Genomic DNA, 15,770 nt, shown 5'->3' with positions numbered 1-15,770 from the left:
TTAGCATGCATATTATGGAAATGACTTTCTTTGAAAATATTTACTCGATTACTCGATTCACAAATAAATGATGAAATATGGTTGACAAGGATGGTGATTTAGGTGGCAAACCAAAGCTAAGAGTCTAGACTTTACTTTTTGGCACTCAGGACGTATCTCGAGGAACCCACTTGCACAGCTTATAACTCACTCAGTTCTTAATCAAAACGACTTCCGCTTGAAAACACGGTTCACATGCACTCTATACTTAACTAGGAAGGCATCCTCGGGGTATAAACCTTATCCAATAATTTCTGGCACAAGTATCCCTTGGCAGCAATAACTTAGCAACTATATTATGTGCCTTAACATTCAATAGCCTAGAACTCAACCAAACATTAACCAAAATGGTTCCCGCTTGAAGCAATGTTTCCTTATCATCCTAGAATATTTCCAAACCGGAGCTCTTGACCAAAATCCGAGTTTAACACTGTTTTACTCAATCATAAACGGACAGCCCCCAATCACCCATGTTAACAACCTTTAAACTAGGTCCTAGACCACTCGCTAGACTCGCACAACCCTAAAGACTGACTTCCTCACAAGCCAATACCCCAGCTCAAGTTTATCCCCTGCCCTCGAACCAATTCACAACTCGAGAAGCTGACCCTACCATAGGACCGACCCTTAAACCTCACCCAAACCATCGGCCCCTTCACTAACAAGACAAATTCCCAGCCCAAGAAAGACCCTACCCAGCCCCAGAAAACCCAATTCCTTCCACCTAAGATCAACTGCCCCTCGCCTCAATATTTGCCAACCATTTCACACAACCAAGGTGCTACCATGTGAGCTACGTCTCAACCATGGTAGATCCTAAAACACCATCCAATCAACAGACATGATTCAACAACATGTTCTCAAACATAACGCAAGGGACACAAAAACAGGGGGCTTAGCAGTAAGCGAAACTCGCAAGAACCATCGAAATCAACACAAGAGACACTAGCTATTCCAGTCATGAGCAAGAAGGACACACCAAAGAAATACCGAAAACGCTGCTCAAATAGACACGCACGATCACAGGTTCTCACAGACCAACGAGGAAATCAGCAAAAATTTCAAAATGCTATCCCTAATCCGAAATAAATGAAATGCAAGCAAAAAATCAAGCACACAATCATAATAGTTTACTCGGTGGCCAAAGAAAACCTATATTCTTGCCTTAACCAGAAAATAAGAAAAGAGCGGGGAGGGGAAGCTTGGCGACTGGAAATCGAGCTGAAAGAGGAGAGGTGAAACTCGTGTAGCTCGCCTGCAGGGGAAATTTCGTCGGGAGAGAGTAGCTGGCGGCGACCGAAGGTGCTGGAGGAGATAAGGGGGAAGTGTCCATCGCGAGAATGAAAAAATGGAGATTGAAGGAGGTATGTATCGGCTAAAGTATTGGGGAAGGGGAAATGTATATATGGGCTGAGATTGGGCCTGAGAAAAATCTTTAATGGCCGATGAAATTGGGTAAGTGCAAATCCCTATTGGGCCGGTCCATATATATATATATATATATATATATATATATATATATATATATATATATTTAAATTGTGCAGGTATAAATTATATAATATGTAGTATTTCATATGGTGCGAATAAAAGTGTTAGGTTCAGATTTCGCAAATACTCAAATTTGAAAATTCAAGAATTAAATACTTAAATTTTATTCGCCGAGAGCCGGAACCGGAAGTAACTGAACTCAAAAAACCCAAGAATAATTTACTTAAAATATTTGAGCAACTGTACTTTAAAGGAATTTAAGGCAAATAAAAATCAATACTTAAATATTTTGATGTCACAGAGATGAATAAAATATTTAAATAATAAACAGTGCGATAAAAAAAATAATGTAAACAAACTAGGCTAACGTTTAAAATCAATTTAAATAAATACACAAGTGGAAATAAAAACTTTTAGAATGACTTGGACAATTAAAAAGGATTTAAATAAACAAGCTAGACATTTAAAATAATTTAAAGTAGTTAACCGTTAAACTTATGCTATTTAAAATAAATAAGTTGGACAGTCAAAATATTTAAATAAATAAGTTTAATAGTTAAAATAATTTAAATACTATCCATAAGCTCGAGTAATTTTTTTTAAATAAGTAAACAAAATAGTTAATATTTAAACGAATAAACTAAATAATTTACGTCATTTAAATAAGCATGCTTAAACCTTTAAAAATCTATAAAACAAATAAGTAGTATAATAAAATAATTTAAATGAGTAAACTTAAACAATTAAAAGAATTCATTTAATAGTTAGTAAAATAAATTCCTTTAAATAAATAATTAATATTTTAATAACACGCAATTCCAATAAAAATTTAAATCAATTAAACTTAAAAATAATAAATCATAATATTTATCAAGTTTAATGCATGCGATTTAGTGGATTAAATTTTTAGGTACTACAATTACTTCCCTCCTTAAACGGAATTTCGTCCTCGAAATTCAAGACTTGCTTACTAGGTTCGAATACCTTAAACCAGACCAACGCTGAATTTTCCAACTTTGCACCCACATGAATTGAAACAAATCAGCTTTCGCTGCGCTCTCTGATGCTTACTGATAACTATATCATCAAGGATCTTACTAACTCTTATTGCGATATAAAATTATAATTCTTACATCTTCCCAAGTGGTCTTATCCTCAATTTTATCACTCCTCAATTTACCTCCAATCTAAATTTACAAATTCAGAAACGTCATATTAGTGCAACTGATAAGTTCTCCATCCTACAAATTCTTAGATCTTTAATTTATTGCATAACTTACGTCTTGCCAACCTTATATTCTACGCCGGAATTTCCAAACAACAGAGTCCATATAACCAATAAATAATTTATGTCGACCTCGACCATAACTTAAAAACTTTCTAACAACAAAGCTATACTTAATGTCTATTTACCAATTAAACTTAACTCATACAATATACAACTTGAGCTCTTAAGAAATTCACAAGTCCTCCAAAATATTTAGCAACTAACATTAAATTTTTCTAAATAGGATAGCTAAAGGAACTATACAATTCTACCTCATTAGACCTCAAAATACGAGATAGATCTGACCCATTTCTATAAATTAATAAATCTAATCATTGATTAGAAAATATAACCATAAAATCCACTGTTGCTCAGTCCCAATATATTAACCGATAACATATAGAATCCAAATAGGTGACTAAACAGATCCCAATTATCCGTTCTCCAAGTTATACGTTCATCTCTAGCATCTTTGATTCTATCGAAAGTTCAATTCTTAATTAAAATTTCCCAAAAGATTTATCCTCATTTTATATCCCAGATGCAATGACTAAGAAATCCATAATTACACTTCAAGTCAAAGTATACTATGAGCTATTAATCGCTTATGGAACTAGATCGTCTCTAAGTACCAAAAAATTCTCACGTATCACCTAAATACATATCTCAAATCTCTAGTTCAACTTGACAGCAAGTCTGTAAATCCAAAAATTCTCAAATTATTATATGTACAATCTGAATTCATAATTCAAGAACTTAGTATACAATTGGACACCTCGAAGAGTTTGTAACCTGATCGAAAAGGCTTTCTAATAGATCCTCCAGTACCTTAGTATTTTTCCAATAAATAAATCTACAACTTATCCAGAAAACTACCTGAATGTTCTATTCAGCATTCTATTCTCATAGTTGGTGCATTAGTCTTACCCGTCGACAATCACAAAGTCTTAGAATGCAAATGTAAAGTACTCGAAAGTATTCTAGGGACAGTTCTATTTCCTATCTCGCAACTGTTCACCCATTCAGCTCACCAAAATCGTCTATTTACTCTTAACGATCCTGTTTAAAATTTGAAACAACCCATTCAATTAATTTACTACCTAGCAGTCTACTCGCTAGAACTAGATATAATTGATAGTCGCCACTCCTAGGATCACAACAATAACTTAGGATTTTATCTAGGATAAATGCTAAATCGCAACGGTCTAAACTCTTACTATGCGGTTTTGAGCCAATTCTCTACACAAGAATTTGAAACAATAATTGAAATTATGATCCACCCAAATCCTCATCATGACGGATCCTGAAATGAAACAGACATACAAGTAATGCTGCTTAATTATGAAATGAAATAATGCAAGCATTACGAACAAACGAACTAAAAATAAAAATCTAGATAAGTGAAAACAACTCGCTCATAATTCAATTTTAGAGGTGAATGAATAATAATGGAGGCTCCATGAATAATGAACATGAGAGAACAAGATCCAAATCTCGTAATCATTCATCTGTGGGTAATGAAATCATGCTCAAACAATCAAAGCACAATCAAGGCAATCGGTGTGACTTCGGTCGAGAGAAGTCCACACAAGGGGAAACAACGGTCCTAAGGCATATTCAGATGTCAACCACAACATAAGTAGATCACCAAAAAAAAAAAGTCAAGGTGGATCTTACTCACATCAATATGTGGCTCTAGAACCGAAGAAAAATTCAAGAAGTGTGAAATATAAACAAGATTTTACTAAGAAGTTTGACCAAGGTTAAAATGGTAGAATACAACGTTGATTGCTGTCATATGAATTTATAAATGAACAAAAGGTGTGCAAAGAAACTGCAAATGCTCAAAAGTATATGTTGCAATGGAAGCAAGCACAATTGAAGAATAAGGAAATAATGATCGGAATAATAGTTCACAAAATTGAAAGACTCATAGTAACCGACTCACCATTTCCCCAAAAATCATACTTGCCCAAATAAACAAAGAAAACTCAACTATCCATCATAATATAAAATCAAGTTCGTAACTCAAGTCTTCACACGAGTTCGATTCATAAACTTAACTGACTAAACATACGCCTAGAAAATTCAAAGAAAACTATACACTTAGTTGCATCCGATTAAAATCGAGTATAAGAAAAAAAACTTACAATAATTGCACACAATTAATATCTACTAATACACAAGTTTAATATTTTTCAACAAACTCCTACAATCTCATTAAAATTTTTAACACTACCTAATAACTCAAACAACAACCACGTAATGTCTAAAACTGAAAGGAATATTGGTACACCAACTCCGTTTAACTTGCAATCGCATGCTATAAAAATAAAGAGTCAGATAGTGCACTTTAAATTATAAAAGAAGTTTAAAAACAAAACACTGAGCTACATACTTAAATAAATTAAACATTTAGTTTTGAAAATATTTTTAAATAAAAGAAAGGCATCAAAACATTTAAAGTATCAATTCAAGTATGACTAACACATAAAATTCTTTAAAAATTTACAGACTTTAAGGCGAGATTTCTCGAGTTTCTTGCAACCGACAGTAGGCACAACCTAAACCATAACTATGCTCTGATACAAACTGAAACGACCCTGACCTCTATTTTAAATTAATTAATAAAGAAAATGCGGATTTTTCAAAAATTTTGGCATGACCTATCTATTTATATTCAAATCCATCTGTCACAGACATCAAACTAAAAAGTAGTAAACACCAGACAGAAAATCATAACACGAACAACACTAGCTTACCTAATAGAACCAACGCCAGCCAGCAGTGAAAAAGGGTTAACGGATTTACATGCCATGATTTAAAATCTACAATTTTATACAGTTACATTTACTCCACAATAAAAAAAATAACTACTTCTAAACATTTAAGTTATATTAATCTCTGCTGAAGACAAGCATAGGTCGTAGGGGTGTGTCGTGCCCGCATCGTGGTCCACTCGATAATCCTGCCCCTCGATCTCAAAAATGAACTAACCTGCACCAAGTAGATGTAGTGATCCTAAAGACTCAGCAAAAATATGGTGAAGTAACAAGGGTTTAAAATACATGCGGAAATACTTAAAATAATGTACTTATAATACTTTGAAACTTACTCAGACAAGCTGAATGATAAAAGAGAATGAGACTTACTGCATGCAATGAACTCACACATAACTCACACTTTTAAACTTGGAACTTTCTTAAACTTAATCTGAACCTCATGCATAACTGAAACTGAATAAACTGAACTGATTAATATTGTGCCCTTTCTTTAAACAAAATAGACTTCCCAAAAGGGAGAACTTAAATATAACATATGCATTGCAAAGTCCAACATAATGAAAGTAACTGAATAAACTGTACTGAAACATAGTCATATATATTTTGAATTGTAACTGTGAACTTAGATCCTTGAATTGTGACTCTGTACTTTCGATCATGATCATGGCTGCAGTGCACTATGCCGCAAGGAAGTCAGGATAACCCCCAACTCGTCTTGCCCATAATTGGTTAGGGAAGCCAGGATTTCTCCCAACTTGTCCAAACCCATACTTGGTAAGGAAAATCAGGATTTCTCCCAACTCGTCCAAACCCATAAGTTTTGTAAGGGAAGTCAGAACGTCTCCCTACTCGTCCAAACCCATACTTTTCTATAGTCACAACCATCTCACTTCGTTCATAAAAATACTTTCTTTCATTCTTTCTTGCCTTGATATAAGAACTTAGCATGCATATTATGGAAATGACTTTCTTTGAAAATATTTACTCGATTACTCGATTCACAAATAAATGATGAAAAATGGTTGACAAGGATGGTGATTTAGGTGGAAAACCATAGCTAAGAGTCTAGACGTTACTTTTTGGCAATTAGGACGTATCCCGAGCAACCCACTTGCACAGCTTATAACTTACTCAGTTCTTAATCAAAACAACTTCCGCTTGAAAACACGGTTCACACGCACTCTATACTTAACTAAGAAGGCATCCTCGGGGTATAAACCTTATCCAATAATTTCTGGCACAAGTATTCCTGGGCAGCAATCACTTAGCAACTATATTATGTGCCTTAACATTCAATAGCCTAGAACTCAACCAAAAATTAACCGAAATGATTCCCGCTTGAAGCAATGTTTCCCTATCATCCTAGACTATTTCCAAACTAGAGCCCTTGACCAAAACCCGAGTTTAACACTGTTTTACTCAATCATAAACGGATAGCCCCCAATCACCCATGTTAACAACCTTTAAACTAGGTCCTAGACCACTCGCTAGACTCGCACAACCCTAAAGACTGACTTCCTCACAAGCCAATACCCCAGCTCAAGTTTATCCCCTGCCCTCGAACCAATTCACAACTCGAGAAGCTGACCCTGCCATAGGACCGACCCTTAAACCTCACCCAAACCATCGGCCCCTTCACTAACATGCCAAATTCCCAGCCCGAGAAAGACCCTACACAGCCCCAGAAAACCCAATTCCTTCCACCTAAGATCAACTGCCCCTCGCCTCAATATTTTCCAACCATTTCACACAACCAAGGTGCTACCATATGAGCTAAGTCTCAACCATGGTAGCTCCTAAAACACCATCCAATCAACAGACACGATTCAACAACACGTTCTCAAACATAACGCAAGGGACACAAAAACAGGGGGGCTTAGCAGTAAGCGAAACTCGCAAGAACCATCGAAATCAACACAAGAGACACTAGTTATTCTAGTCATGAGCAAGAAGGACACACCAAAAAAAGCCCGAAAACGCTGATCAAATAGACACGCACGATCACAGGTTCGCACAGACCAACGAGGAAATCAGCAAAAATTTTGAAATGCTATCCCTAATACGAAATAAATGAAATGCAAGCACAAAATCAAGCAAACAATCATAATAGTCTACTCGGTGGCCAAAAAAAACCTATATTCTTGCCTTGACCAGAAAATAAGAAAAGATCGGGGAGGGAAAGCTCGGCGACTGGAAATCGAGCTGAAGGAGGAGAGGTGAAACTCGTGTAGCTTTCCTGGAGGGGAAATTTAGCCGGGAGAGAGTAGCTGGCGGCGACCGAAGGTGCTGGAGGATATGAGGGGGAAGTGTCCATTGCGAGAATAAAAAATAGAGATGGAAGGAGGTCTGTATCGGCTAAAGTATTGGGGAAGGGGAAATGTATATATGGGCCAAGATTGGGCCTGAGGAAAATCTTTAATGGCCGATGAAATTGGGTAAGTGCAAATCCCTATTATATATATATCCATATATATATATATGCATATATATATATGTATATATTTAAAGTATGCAGGTATAAATTATATAATATGCAGTATTTCATATGGTGCGAATAAAAGTGTTATGCTCAAATTTCGCAAATACTCAAATTTGAAAATTCAAGAATTAAATACTTAAATTTTATTCGCCGTGAGCCGGAACCGGAAGCAACTGAACTCAAAAATCCCAAGAATAATTAACTTAAAATATTTGAGCAACTGTACTTTAAAGGAATTTAAGGCAAATAAAAATTAATAATTAAATATTTTGATGTCACAGATATGAATAAAATATTTAAATAATAAACAGTACGATAAAAAAAATAATTTAAAAAAACTAGGCTAATGTTTAAAAGCAATTTAAATAAATACACAAGCGAAAATAAAAACTTTTAAAATGATTTGGAAAATTAAAAAAGATTTAAATAAATAAGCTAGACATTTAAAATAATTTAAAGTAGTTAACCGTTAAACTTATGTTATTTAAAATAAATAAGTTGCATAGTCAAAATACTTAAATAAATAAGTTTAATAGTTAAAATAATTTAAATACTATCCATAAGCTCGAGTAATTTTTTTTAAATAAGTAAACGAAATAGTTATTCTCATTTAAACGAATAAACTAAATAATTTACGTCATTTAAATAAGCTTGCTTAAACCTTTAAAAATCTTTAAAAAAAATAAGTAGTATAATAAAATAATTTAAATGAGTAAACTTAAAAAATTAAAAGAATTCATTTAATAGTTAGTAAAATAAATTCCTTTCAATAATTAATTAATATTTTAATAACACGCAATTCAAATAAGAAATTTAAATCAATTAAACTTAAAAATAATAAATCATAATATTTATCAAGTTTAATGCATGCGATTTAGTGGATTAGATTTTTAGGTACTACAAGCGCTGTCTTGGAAAATTACGGGTGCCCCAGCGCTGTAAGGGAAGCGCTCCAGCGCTGCACTGCATCAATATTTGGAAAGTTTTTTGACGGATTTTTAAGGAGATTTCTTGACTTGATTGAAGAGTTACGAGGTGGTTTTGGCACTAATTCAGAAAGCAAGGACGGCTGCTGAAGACTTTGGAGTGCACAAGATCTAAAGAACTCAGTACAAAGGTAGAAGACGGCGACATCCGGCGACGGAGAAGCTTATTCTATCTTCGTTCTAGTTTTTCTTTGAAACTCTATTTTTCTAGTGTGATGGATTGTTTGAAAAACATGTTTTATTTGATCTTTAAGTTTATCATGAACTAATTTCTTAGTCTAGAGGTAAACGGATCTTGATTGGAAACCATGACTTGGATATATGGAATTATCTTTTACTATTTATTAAGTTTAAGGGTGGTATAATAACTGATGATGTCATGGTCTAATTTTTGATAACCCAAAATTGCCCCTGTTCCCACCCACGTTTATTTTCCAGTTTCAATTCAATTAAAAATGGTGTGTTCTTAGGTCAGTTTATTCTCTCTCATTCTTAATTAGCGCCTTTTTAAATCAACAAAACTAATCAATTTTTCTAGAACAGAATGAGGGGAACAATAGATTGTGAGAAAAGGAAAAATCGAAAATCAAGATGGTTGTTGGGCTTCGATTCCAAATCTTTGACAAAAGGCAAGCTTTCGATTATCTTCTTCTCAATCTCTCTGGTTGTTCTTAGTTTGTGCATTAGTATCTTCCTCAATTTATCTCACTGATTTTTGTTGTTTGGATTTTTGTTTTTGTATATATTTGATTTTTTTGAGGTCAGAAATAGGCTTACTTTGTTGGGCTCTTGATTCGGAGAATCCAAGTCTTGACACTCTACACCATCACATATTAGGTTGTCCCTCAACCTCTCAATTCAATAGTTTTTTGTATTATTTCTGGCAGAACATCCAGGTTGATCAAGGAGAATAAATTTATCACTGAATAAATTTGTTCAAACTTTTGTTACTGCGATTAATTTTTCCCGAGTTCATTGCCATCTTCTTTTTGCAAATTTTTCGTATTCATTACTCTTCCTATCTGTGTATCTGCATCATCATTGGCACAAAATATATCATTAAAGGGCTCGAAAAATGAGAGAGATTTTGGAAATCGTAGCGAGATGATGAAATATTTTATATTGTTTTTATTGTTTTTTATTTTTTTTTAATTTGATAACAACTCATTTTCTACCACCAAAAAATTGATTTTTCTTCCAAAACTGAACATTGATTATTGAACTTCATTGGGGCACGGTGGCTTCGTCGGTTGGGAGACGCAAACTCGATGGAATCACCGGTGAGGATCCGATTTCATGAATATTGTATATGGTATAACTTTTATTATATTTTAATTTTAATTTGTACTTTCTGTTAGATTAAAGCACTATTGATTTGGGATTTTCATGTTGCTTCGAGTTTCGCATATTGATTAATAGTACTTGATAGTTTTTTAGTTTCGACACCTTCTCTGGAATAGTGAATCCATGATTATTACTGTAACAGACTAAATATTTTTTTGTGAGTTAGAATTTATTTTATTTCAAATTAAATTTATATTTATGTGTTATTCTCAAATTCATTTGTTCTTCTCTTACCCATATAGGTATGTAAGTTCCATTTTTCTTTTTCTGCTAACAAGTTATGTGATGCTAATTTGTTCACTACGCAACTCCTATAATCTATTTTGCAATTGTGTTTTCAAATACTTGAAAGAGTATCTTTCATATTTAAGTTCAAATGCTCCCGCACATATTTATGCTTCTAAATTATTAGTTAAACTCTATATGGTTCAATTATTCGAAAACAATTACATCCAATCAAACATACTCACTCTAGCGTGATTTTTTAATGACTTTTTGGTATTTCGTATTTTTATATAATTTATCTTTTTTTTTTCCAACAAATATATTAAGCAAGATTTGAGATCTTACAACTGAAAAATTGGTTAATATATGTCACCGTGTGTCAACACATTATTTCATTAATGGTTAACTTCTTTTTCTAATTCAAGTCATTTACCACGTACAAAATTGGTGATGATATTGACAAATATAGTTACTAATATTATAAATATATGGTTTTTGGAATGGACATTCTCATTCCCATTCAAATGGCTTGGTTTGTCTTGGATTATAAGTAATTAACTTATTAAAAGCTTAAACCTTATATTATAAATATATGGTTTTTGGGATTTTTCTAAAAAATGTAAATGTAACATTTTTTTTCCTTGAGCACGTCATAGGATTATAATTAGGATTAGGATTGGATTTTGATTTTGATTTTGATTTGGATATAAATATATATATTTTATAAATCTCATACTCATTCATTACTATGGTTTGACTTTAAAATTCATGTATCTTCCGTTCGATGATGTTGGACTAAAATTTTGCTCTTGCGATATGTGCGTGTTATGTTCCCATTAATTTTCAAATAAACAGAGGAATGTGTCATATTCTATTATTTATTTGTGAAATTTGATTCAAATAAACTATTGTTTAGTAAAATATCATAACTAGATCAAATACTTTTAAAACAAAAAATTTACACACATACAATATATAATATTTATGTTTTACGTTACACACGCAATGCGTGTGCACCGGTTGCTAGTATATTTAAATTTTTTGCACAGTTTATTTGTGTTTTCCTGATTTAATGCTTTCAATTTACTGGCCATAGATTGATTGATATATTATTAGACATAGAAAAATAAATTTTTGGTGTTTATATTGTTCGAGAGGCATATAACTCCATAGAAGTCGTTAGATGAATTATTGTGCTATTTACCGGATTTAATAGTTGAACTTAGATAAAGATATTGAGTTTACTATTAAATACGAATTTCTTCTTAACACATGAGAGATGGATTAGAAAATAATAAGGATTTTTGGCTAATAAACTAGAAGAATTTGTAAATAACAACCATTAGAAATAAATTGTGGTAGATAGTCAAGTGAAGTCGAACCTCTAGAATTCATCCCCTATTGAATTTTTGTCTTGCGAACTCGTCGTTAATTAATTTTATTTCTTGAAAATTTTAGTTTTATTAAACTCAAACCATCTTCATAGCTCTATATAGGATTAAGATTTGATTAGTTGCAAATATTTAATATAATATCATTTTATTCATTCTCTGTGGGATTGACTTGGACTCATTTTCTATATTAAAACTTAACACCGTGCACTTGCAGGCACAAAATTACGTAACAAGTTTTGGCGTCGTTGCTGGAGAATGAATTTTATTTGATTTATATTAAATTGCGCTAATTAGTCTTAGTTTTTATTTAGAACATTTTATTTTATTTTATTGGTTCTAATTTTAATTTTTTTCTCTTTTGTTTATGCAGTTTATGCGAAAAAGCCAAAGTTACGACTCACTTCTCTTTGATCCGGAAATCGAGAAAACCGCTAAAGTCTTGAGAAAATCTAGAAGAGAAGAGTTGAAACTAATGTCTGAAGAAAGAGAAAGAGGTGAAAATAATTATTCGGTTTCAATTAGAGTCAATTTAGACCCATGATCAACAATCATTATTCTGGAATTTCTCGGCAGAATATCACGGCGAATAATTTTGAGTTGAAGCCACTTTGATCAATATGGTGCAACAAAATCATTTTAGGGGTGCAACTACTGAAGATCCGAATTTGCATCTGCGCACTTTTCTGGAGATTGCTGACACGGTGAAAATTCATGGTGTTACTGAGGACACCATCAGACTAAGATTGTTCCCTTTCTCTCTTAGGGACAATGCTCGTAGTTGGTTACAGTCACCACCTCTTGGGAGTATCAGAACATGGGTTGACATGGCTTGTAAATTTCTTGCTAAATACTTTTGTTAGAACCTAATGGGGGGGGGGGGGGGGATTTAGGTTCTATTGGCAACTTTAGCAATTTAAAGCTATTATGAAAATACGCAAACGGATGACTTAAAGCAATTAATAATAAATGCAGTAAATAAATGCGTAATATAAATAAAGCAGTAAAACAGATAAGAGATGTTTATGGAAGTTCGACAATAAATCGTCAACGTCTCCCCTTCTTGGTTAAGATCGATTAACCAAGGATCCACTAGCACTTCAACGTCTTGGCCTTGATGGCTCCAAGGATAGCCGTACAACTCAACACGATCACCGCGCCGATACAACTAGAATATTTGGCCTTAAGGGCTCCAAGGATAGCCTCAACAACAATTACACACTCGGGCTTCACACTCGAGAATACAACGAAAGCTCAGCAACTCACAAACAATTTTACAACCAACCCTATAATTGAAAGAAATATGTATGAAACTCTTGAATAAACACTTGATAAGTATAGGAGAGGATTGCTTGAGTTGTGTTTGAAATGGCCTTGGAATGCATCTATTTACAGCTGAAAATTTGGGAAGGTTCAATGTGTCCGTTCTGGCCTTCGTTGCGTCCGTTCGGCGCACATTTAATTCTTCCGGCATTGGTGAGGAACGTTGCATCCATTCCTAGGTTCGTTGTGTCCGTTCGGCGTATTGCGGCTTTGATCGGGCGACTTTCTTCCTTAAAAATTTGATCGTGTTTTTGATAGGAACGTTGCTTCCGTTTCGGTTCGTTGCAGGCTGAGCAACAAACTTCAAAAATTCATATCTCACAATCCGTCCATCGGATCAACTTAAAATTTGGACAGTAGCTTTAAAACATCCTGAATTTCATTGTGAATGGTAGAGATCAGATTTGGATGCATCAAACGATTCCAGTATGTTTCGGAAGTTACTACGTTGTATTTTTGCTTCTTGTTCTGCGCGGCACTTTTGAAAAATTCATTTTTCATGATCTAACCATTGGATTGAGCTGAGATTTGAACCGTAGCTTTTGAGCATCCTAAAGTTTAATATGCCTTGTGGAGATCGGAATTGGATGACTCAAAAAAGCTCAGTATTTTTCACAATGTTCTTCACCATAATAATGTTTGTAATAATCTAATCTGCAAAGTCTCACTTTAAACGATTAGTAATAATAACCTAATTTTGTAATTATCAAAAAAAGATAATTTATCGCATTAAAATTATTAATTTTATTTAAGAGATTTGTATGTGTTTAATGCGTAACAAGTTTCCACCAGCCAAGTCTGCCCAACTGAAAATTGAGATCACTACATTCAAACAACAAGATTATGAGCTATTTATGAAGCTTGGGAGCGTTACAAGTAATTGCTAAGAAAGTGTCCGAACCATAATTTTCCAGATTGGGAACAGATTGAATTATTTTACAATGGTTTGAATGGGCCAACTAGGATTTCTATGGATGTTGCGGCTGAAGGTTTGATATTTTCTAAATTTCTTGCGGAGGCTTATGCGATGCTTGAGTAAATGACTATTAATAGCTATCAGTGGCCGAGTGAGAGATATGCGATAAGGAAACCTTCTGGAATTCATGAAGTTGATGCGTTCACTACCTTGACTGCTCAGATGGCTATTATTTCTACACAGTTGGATGCACTAACCAAAGGGAATCAAAGTTCAACCGAGTTGGCATCACTGCAACTGCCGTAAATTCTACTGATGGATTTGAAAGTGTAGAGCAAGCTCAATACGTAAACAACAGAAATTTCAATAACTATCGAGGTAATCCTACACCCAATCAATATCAACCTAGTTTGCGCAATCATGAGAATTTTTCATATGCAAACAATAAGAATGTGTTGAATCCTCTATCGGGGTTCAATACTCAGAATGGTGAGGTAAACCATCTTTCGAAGATTTGGTGAATAATTTTATTTTAGAGTCATCCATAAGATTTAAAAGGAATGAGAATAGGCTTGATAGTATGGAGACACACTTGACCAATGTGAGCGCTTCTATGAAAATATTGAAACCCAAATTGGTCAATTGGCGAATGCATTGAATAATCAGCAGAGAGGGGAATTTCCTAGATATACTAAGTTCAATCCAAGGGAGAAAGGCAAGGATGTTACTTTGAGAAGTGGGAAAGAAGTTGGGGTCGATGACCCAAAGATAGTGTATGGTGATGAAGTTGAAGATATTGAGATTGAAGCCGATAAATCTGCAAGTAAAAATCCCAACAAGTCCGTGGTTGTTCCTAAGAAACCGCCTGTGCCAAAAGTTGTTATGCCATACCCACAACGATTTAAGAAAAAAGCATTGGATGATCAATTCTCTATGTTTCTTGATATCTTCAAGAAAATTCATATAAATATTCCATTCGCTGATGCTTTGGAGCAAATTCCACAATGTGCAAAATTCATGAAAAATGTTATGTCAAGGAAGAGAAAGCTTGAAGAATTTGAGACAGTGAAGTGAACCGAAGAGTGCAGCGCCATCTTGCAAAAGAAATTACCACAAAAATTGAAAGACCCAGGGAGTTTCACTATTCCTTGCATTATTGGTGGAGCCACTGTTAATAGATCATTATATGATTTAGGTGCAAGTATTAATTTAATGTTGTTGTCTATTTTCAGGACCTTGGATCTTGGCGAGGTGAAATCGACCACGATCACTTTGCAGTTATTGACCGTTCTCTGACTTATCCTCGTGGAGTGGTGAAGGATGTACTGGTAAAAGTAGATAAATTTATTTTTTCTGTTGACTTTATAGTGCTTGACATGGAAGAAGATCAAGATGTCCCTCTAATTTTTGGGAGATCATTCTTGGCGACTGGCAGAGCTTTAATTGATGTGCAAGAGGGTGAATTAACTCTACGAGTTGGTGGTGAAGAGGTCACTTTTAATATTTATAAGACCATGAAATACCAA

General features: G+C 33.9%; 1 long non-coding RNA gene and 1 other non-coding gene across 3 annotated transcripts; one reads left to right on the top strand and one right to left on the bottom strand.

The window, feature by feature from the left end:
• The first annotated feature begins 9,536 nt into the window (after positions 1 to 9,536).
• LOC140876211 (uncharacterized) lies at positions 9,537 to 12,869 on the top strand. Of its 2 annotated transcripts, none has more exons than XR_012148706.1 (4): positions 9,537 to 9,674; positions 9,811 to 10,325; positions 12,379 to 12,502; positions 12,582 to 12,869. It is a non-coding gene; the product is annotated as an uncharacterized lncRNA (long non-coding RNA). The 2 variants fall into 2 exon arrangements; XR_012148707.1 differs by having other exon boundaries at positions 9,811 to 10,357.
• A 1,262-nt stretch (positions 12,870 to 14,131) lies between these two features.
• LOC140876927 (small nucleolar RNA R71) lies at positions 14,132 to 14,237 on the bottom strand. The gene has a single exon (XR_012149154.1). It is a non-coding gene; the product is annotated as a small nucleolar RNA R71 (small nucleolar RNA).
• Positions 14,238 to 15,770: the final 1,533 nt, after the last annotated feature.

Source organism: Henckelia pumila, chromosome 1, assembly GCF_033568475.1.
Source record: "Henckelia pumila isolate YLH828 chromosome 1, ASM3356847v2, whole genome shotgun sequence".
In the NCBI taxonomy this organism is placed as follows: domain Eukaryota; kingdom Viridiplantae; phylum Streptophyta; class Magnoliopsida; order Lamiales; family Gesneriaceae; genus Henckelia; species Henckelia pumila.
The sequence above is the reverse complement of the archived record's forward strand: the minus strand, read 5'-3'. Positions and strand labels throughout refer to the sequence as shown.